This window comes from Apium graveolens, chromosome 5 (genome assembly GCF_009905375.1).
Source record: "Apium graveolens cultivar Ventura chromosome 5, ASM990537v1, whole genome shotgun sequence".
NCBI lineage: Eukaryota > Viridiplantae > Streptophyta > Magnoliopsida > Apiales > Apiaceae > Apium > Apium graveolens.
Genome location: NC_133651.1, coordinates 291593353 through 291600529, shown reverse-complemented (window position 1 = coordinate 291600529; position 7177 = coordinate 291593353). Strand labels below are relative to the sequence as shown.

At 42.8% G+C, this 7177-nt stretch overlaps 1 non-coding gene across 1 annotated transcript; it reads right to left on the bottom strand.

Moving 5' to 3' along the window:
- Positions 1-231: 231 nt before the first annotated feature.
- Positions 232-338, bottom strand: LOC141663388 (small nucleolar RNA R71). The gene has a single exon (XR_012551462.1). It is a non-coding gene; the product is annotated as a small nucleolar RNA R71 (small nucleolar RNA).
- Positions 339-7177: the final 6839 nt, after the last annotated feature.

The following is a 7177-nucleotide window of genomic DNA, read 5'->3' as shown; positions in this document are numbered from 1 at the left end:
CGTTCTCCTACCGAAGACCCCAACATGCACATCAGGGATTTCATCGAGATCTGTGATACTTTCAAGTTCAATGATGTGACTGAAGATGCTATCAAGCTATGACTCTTCCCATTCTCTCTGAGGGATAAGGCAAAGTGATGGTGACACTCTCTACCAGCAGGGTCTATCACCACTTGGGAAGATCTCGCTCAAAAGTTTCTCACTAAATTCTTCCCCGTGGCGAAAACTGCAGCAATCAGGAATGCTCTTACTCAGTTTGTTCAACAAACTGGATAATCTCTGTGTGAGGTTTGGGATCGATATAAGGAGATATTAAGGAAGTGCCCACACCATGGCATGCCTGATTGGATGATTATCAACTGTTTCTACAATGGATTGGGCATCAGGAGGAGCCTTGTGGGCTAAGAGCTACGCTGAAGCTTATGAACTTATTGAACTGATGGCTGCTAATGAGTACCAGAATCCTTCCCAGAGACTGACTCAGGGAAAAGTAGCAGGAATTCTGGAGTTGGACGCAGCAACTGCTATAACTGCCCAACTTAAGGCCTTGACAATGAAGTTGGACACTTTGGATAATTATGAAGTTAATCAAATCACTAGTGTATATGAGCTTTGTGTTGGTTCCTATGAGACTGATCAGTGCACAATTTCTAGTGAATCAGCTCAGTTCGTGAGCAATTTCCAGCGATCGCAGCAACCTGTGTCAGTCACCTATTATCCTAACAACCGTAATCATCCTAATTTCAGCTGGAGCAATGCTCAGAATGCGGTTCAACAACCTTATCAGCAGTATACAGCTAAGCAGTACAACCCCCCTGGTTTTTAACAACCGCAATATGAACCAAAACAACAACTCCAGCTACAACAAGCTAATGAAAAAACTGAATTAGAGGAGTTGAAGCTCATGTGCAAGAGTCAAGTTATTTCTATCAAGACCTTGGAAAATCATATTGGGCAAATTGCCAATACCTTGCTAAATCGTCAACCTGGTACATTGCCTAGTGACACTGAAGTACCAGGAAAGAGGGAAGCTAAGGAGCAGGTTAAGGCAATCACTTTGAGGTCTGGGAAGGTTGTGAATACAAGGGGGAAACAGATCTATCCTCCACTGCCTTGTCCTAAGAGGTTGCAGAAGAAAAAGCTGGACAAGCAATTCGAGAAGTTTTTGGAGGTGTTCAAGAAATTTCATATCAACATACCTTTCGCGGAGGCTCTCAAGTAGATGCCTAGTTATGCAAAGTTTATGAAAGGTATTCTATCTCGGAAGGTGAAGCTAGATGATCTAGAGACTGTCGCTCTCACAGAAGAATGCAATGTTGTGCTACAATAGAAGTTGCCTCCAAAGCTTAAAGATCCAGGAAGCTTTACTATTCCATGTACCATTGGAAAAGTGTCTTCTGACAGATACTTATGTGATTTGGGAGCTAGCATCAATCTGATGCCTTTGTCAATCTTCAAGCAATTGGACTTACCTGATCCCAAACCACCTTATATGACCTTGTAGTTGGTCGACCGTTCTATTACATATTCGAGAGGTATTGTGGAGGATGTCTTGGTCAAGGTGGATAAAATCATCTTCCCTGCTAATTTCGTCATTCTTGATTTCGAGGAGCATAAGAAGATTCCCATAATCTTGGGAAGGCCTTTCTTGGCAACTGGCTGAACCTTGATTGATGTGTAGAAGGGTGAGCTTACAATGTGAGTGTTGGATCTGGATGTGACTTTCATTATGTTCAATGCTATGAAATTTCCTACTGATAATGAGGAGTGCTTAAAAGTCGAGTTGGTCGATTCGGTGGTCACATCGGAACTTGATCGAATGCTAAGGTCTGATGCCTTTAAAAAAGCCTTATTGGGAAATTCAGACAGTAAAGATGACGAAGGTGATGAACAATTGCAATATTTGAATGTTTCTCCCTGGAAGAGGAAGATCGATATGCCTTTTGAATCTCTTAGAATGGAAGAATTGAGAAAAGCTCCTAAACGCCTCAAGCCTATTCCATGTACTATTGGAAAAATGTCTTCTGACAGATGCTTATGTGACTTGGGAGCTAGCATCAATCTGATGCCTTTGTCAATCTTCAAGCAATTGGACTTACCTGATCCCAAACCAACTTATATGACCTTGCAGTTGGTCGATCGTTCTATTACATATTCGGGAGGTATTATGGTGGATGTCTTGGTCAAGGTGGATAAAATCATCTTCCCTGCTGATTTCATCATTCTTGATTTCAAGGAGGATAAGAAGATTCCCATAATCTTGGGAAGGCCTTTCTTGGCAACTGGCTAAACCTTGATTGATGTGTAGAAGGGTGAGCTTACAATGCGAGTGTTGGATCTGGATGTGACTTTCATTATGTTCAATGCTATGAAATTTCCTACTGATAATGAGGAGTGCTTAAAAGTCGAGTTGGTCGATTCGGTGGTCACATCGGAACTTGATCGAATGCTAAGGTCTGATGCCTTTGAAAAAGCCTTATTGGGAAATTCAGACAGTGAAGATGACGAAGGTGATGAACAATTGCAATATTTGAATGCTTCTCCCTGGAAGAGGAAGATCGATATGCCTTTTGAATCTCTTGGAATGGAAGAATTAAGAAAAGCTCCTAAACGCCTCAAGCCTTCTATTGAGGAAACTCCTAATCTTGAGCTTAAACCTTTTCCTGAATATTTGAGGTATGCTTTTTTAGGTGATGCATCTACTCTGCCTGTTATTATTGCATCTGACCTTTCAGGTAGCGATGAGGAAAAGCTTTTGAGAATTCTGAGAGAGTTCGAATCGGCAATTGGATAGATTATAGCAGATATCAAGGCAATTAGCCCTTCTTACTGCATGCATAAAATTCTGCTAGAAGAAGGTAGCAAGCCTACAGTCGAGCAGCAAAGAAGACTTAATCCAATCATGAAGGAATTAGTGAAGAAAGAAATTCTAAAGTGGCTAGATGCATGGATCATCTATCCTATCTCTGACTGTTCATGGGTAAGCCCGGTTCAATATATGCCAAAGAAATGTGGCATTATTGTGGTAGCAAATGAGAAGAATGAGCTTATTCCTACACGGACAGTCACGTGGCGGAGAGTCTGCATGGACTATAGGAAACTGAACAAAGCAACTAGGAAGGACCACTTTCCATTGCCCTTTATTGATCAGATGCTTGACAGGTTAGCTGGTCATGAGTATTATTGTCTTCTGGATGGTTATTTGGGTTACAATCAGCTTTGTACCGCTCCAGAAGATCAAGAGAAAACTACCTTTACTTGTCTATTCGGTACGTTCGCCTTTAGACGAGTTTCTTTTGGTCTGTGTGGTGCACCAGCCACATTTCAGAGATGTATGATGGCCATCTTTTCTGACATGATTGGTCATAATATGGAGGTGTTCATGGACGTCTTCTCAGTCTTTGGCGATTATTTTGATGAATTCTTGCAAAAACTTGGACATGTTCTCAAGAGGTACGTTGAGACCAATCTGGTTCTCAATTGGGAGAAATGTCACTTTATGGCGCGTCAAGGCATAATTCTCGGGCACAAGGTTTCTAATAAGGGTCTAGAGGTGGATAAGGCCAAGGTGGGGGTCATTGAGAATCTTTCCCCACCTATTTATGTCAAGGGAATTCGCAGTTTTCTTGATCACACGGGTTTCTACAGGCGTTTCATCAAAGACTTCAAGAAAATTTCAAAGCCATTGTGCAGTTTACTAGAGAAAGATGTCCCTTTCAAGTTTGATGATGAGTGCCTCGCGGCTTTTGAGATATTGAAAAAGAGTCTAATCTTGGCATCGGTCATAACCACACCTGATTGGAATGAGCCTTTTGAGTTGATGTGCAATGCAAGTGATTATGCAGTTGGAGCAGTTCTTGGGCAGAGAAAGAACAACATATTTCATGTGGTCTGCTATGCTAGTAAGACCCTCAACGGTGCTCAACTGAATTACACTACTACGGAAAAAGAACTTTTGGCTATTGTCTATGGTTTTGAGAAATTTTGATCTTATCTACTTGGGACTAAAGTGACAGTTTTCACTGATCACGCCGCTATTCGATATCTCGTATCAAAGAAGGACTCGAAGCCTAGATTGATTAGATGTGTTCTTTTGCTCCAAGAATTTGAACTAGAGATCAAGGACAAAAAGGAACTAAAAATCAAGTTGCTGATCATCTCTCGCGTTTAGAGAATCTTAATGCTACTTTATTGGATAAGACCTTGATAAATGAGTCTTTTCCCGACGAGCAGCTATTTGGAGTGCAAGAAGAAGAGTCGTGGTTTACAGACATCGTGAACTATCCTGTGAGTAACATAATGCCTCCCGACTTATCGTATGCTCAAAGGAAGAAGTTTCTTCATGAAGTGAAGTGGTATATGTGGGATGAGCCATTTCTTTTTCGCCAAGGAGCTGACCAAATCATCAGGAGATGTATTCCTTACAGCAAAATGGGGGGGGGTGGGGATCTTGCGAGATTGCCACTCAACGGCTTATGAAGGACATTATGGTGGAGAAAAGACAACAACTCGTATTCTTCAAGCAGGGTTCTTTTGGCTAATATTGTTTAAAGATGCTCATCAGTTCGTTCTAAAATGTGATCGATGTCAACATGTGGGTAATATCTAAAAAGGATGAGATGCCTCTTAATGTGCTTCTCGAGGTTGAGGTCTTCGATGTTTGGGGAATTGACTTCATGGAGCCATTTGTCCCATCTTGCAACAATCAGTATATCTTATTGGCGGTTTATTACATGTCAAAATGGGTTGAAGTTAAGGCATTTCCAACGAACGATGCGAAAGTCGTGCTTAATTTTCTTCACAAGCAGATATTCACAAGGTTTGGGACTCCAAGAGTCATAATCAGTGATGAGGGGTCACATTTTTGCAACCGCAAGTTCACTGCCATGATGAAGAGGTATAATGTGAATCATCGCATTGTTACGGCTTATCATCCTCAGACAAATGGTCAAGCTTTGGTATCTAACAGAGAGATAAAGTGCATTTTGGAGAAAGTGGTATGTCCATCATGGAATGATTGGTCTTTGAAGTTTGATGAAGCTGTTTGGGCGTATAGAACAACATATAAGACTCCATTGGGAATGTCGCCGTTTCAGTTGGTTTACGGTAAGGGGTGTCATTTGTCGGTGGAGCTCGAGCATAAAGCTTATTGGGCTTTGAAGAAATTGAATCTGGACTGGGATGCGGCTGAGAAGAAAAGGCTGCTTCAATTGAATGAACTTGACGAATTTCGACTTCAAGCTTATGAGAACAACAAAATATACAAGGAGAAAGTGAAGAGGTGGCACGATCGGGGTCTAGTGCTCAAGAAATTTGTGCCAGGGCAACAAGTTCTTTTATTCAACTCTCGTCTCCATCTTTTTCCTGGAAAGTTGAAGTCAAGATGGTCAGGGCCCTTCATAATCAAAACTGTGTTTCCACATGGAGCGGTGGAAATTTTTGAGAATGATCCGGGCCAAGCATTTAAGGTAAATGGTCAACGGTTGAAGCATTATTTTGGTGACACGAAAAACCGCGAGGTGGTTAGTGTCAATTTATTGTCCACTTGATCTCGAGATTCTACGTCGAGCTAGCGACGTAAAAGAAGCGCTTATTGGGAGGCAACCCAAGTATGTTGTACATTAGTAGGTAGAGGAAGCAAGAAAAAAATAGAAAAACACAAAAAAAATCAGAAAAAGAAAAAAAAATTTGGGGACAAGTACAGAAGCTGGGCGCGCCCCCGCTGGCCAAGCGCGTGGCCGCGCCATTTTTCCAGTAACCAAGTGCGCCCGCGCTGTCCTAGCGCGCGCCCGCGTCGGTTTTCCAGAATGTGAGCGCGCCCGCGCTGTCCTAGCGTGCGGCCGCGCCGAGTCCCTGTTCAAAAAAAATTAAAATAGCAGTTTATTAAGAGAAAATCGGAATTTTAATTCCAAAATCAATTCTAACCCGATTTTTACTCTTCCACATCCCATAATTCCCTCTTCTAATCAATTCCATTATTCCCACGATTCCCATAATCAATTCCCACTTCTATTCCTTATCAAATTCACATCCCTCCACCTATAAATGCATACACTTGCATACAACATCTCCACCAATCCACAAACTCTCAAACACAATTTCTCTCTAAACACTTCAGCTTTTATTCTTTCTTTTTTTTAAATCCCGATGGCTCCCAATAGACAGAGAAGTTAAGTTGGAAGTAGCGCCACCGATTCTTCTACTGCGAGTGGTGTGAGGCCCAGGTTTTCTACTCCTGAGGATGAGGAGGAGTACACGAGGCTTCTCTCCAAGCTTATTGCTAAGGAGAGAGGATTTCTTCCATCTGGAAAAGATGGTAAGCTGTTGGAGATGATTTTGGAGATGAGCTGGATTCCTTTTTGTGAGGCTCCCGCTGTTGTGCCCATGAGTGTTGTGCGGGAGTTCTACGCCAACGCTAAGGCGGAGAAGAATGGTTTCACGATGGTGAGGGGGAGGACTGTTGAGTACAGTGCTGAGGCTATCAGGACAGTGATTGAGCAGCCTGCGAGGAAGGTAGGCCCGGATACTTGAAATGATAAGACTCCTGAGGACTTCGATTTGGATCTCATTAGTGCTACTCTCTGTGTACCTGAGACTCATTGGAAGTTCAAGAGGGGCACTACTAATTACTTCACATTCCCTGCTTCATGCATGAACATGTATGCACGGGCTTGGAACTCGTTTATTTGTGCTAACATCATGCCATCTTTGAATGTGCATGAGATTACGGTGGAGCGTGCTCGTCTGCTTTGGGGTATTCTGCAGGGCAATTACATTGATTTGGGGATGGTGATATATCAGGGGATCCTGAGGTTTTTGAGAGGAAGTACTACTGGGGCTATTCCTTATGCGTCCATTGTGATGAAGTTGTGCGTGGCAGTTGGTGTTCATTGGCCATCACATGAGCAGCTTCAGATTCCTAGTGCTCCTATTGACAGTTCTACACTGCACAACATGGTTGAGTGGTATGAAGGGAAGCCCGATCCTAAGGGGCTTGGTTACTCATATAATCATTTTCCAGGTGGTGTGCCTATGGAAGCAGCTATATCAGGAGGTTCTCAGCATGCCCGTAGAGAAGTTTGGAGGGTTCAGTATGGATAGGAGGCTGAACCGTCAGGATCACAGCAGTAGCAGGAGGCAGCAGGAGCTGGCATGGGAGCTGGTTTGAGTTCGACGC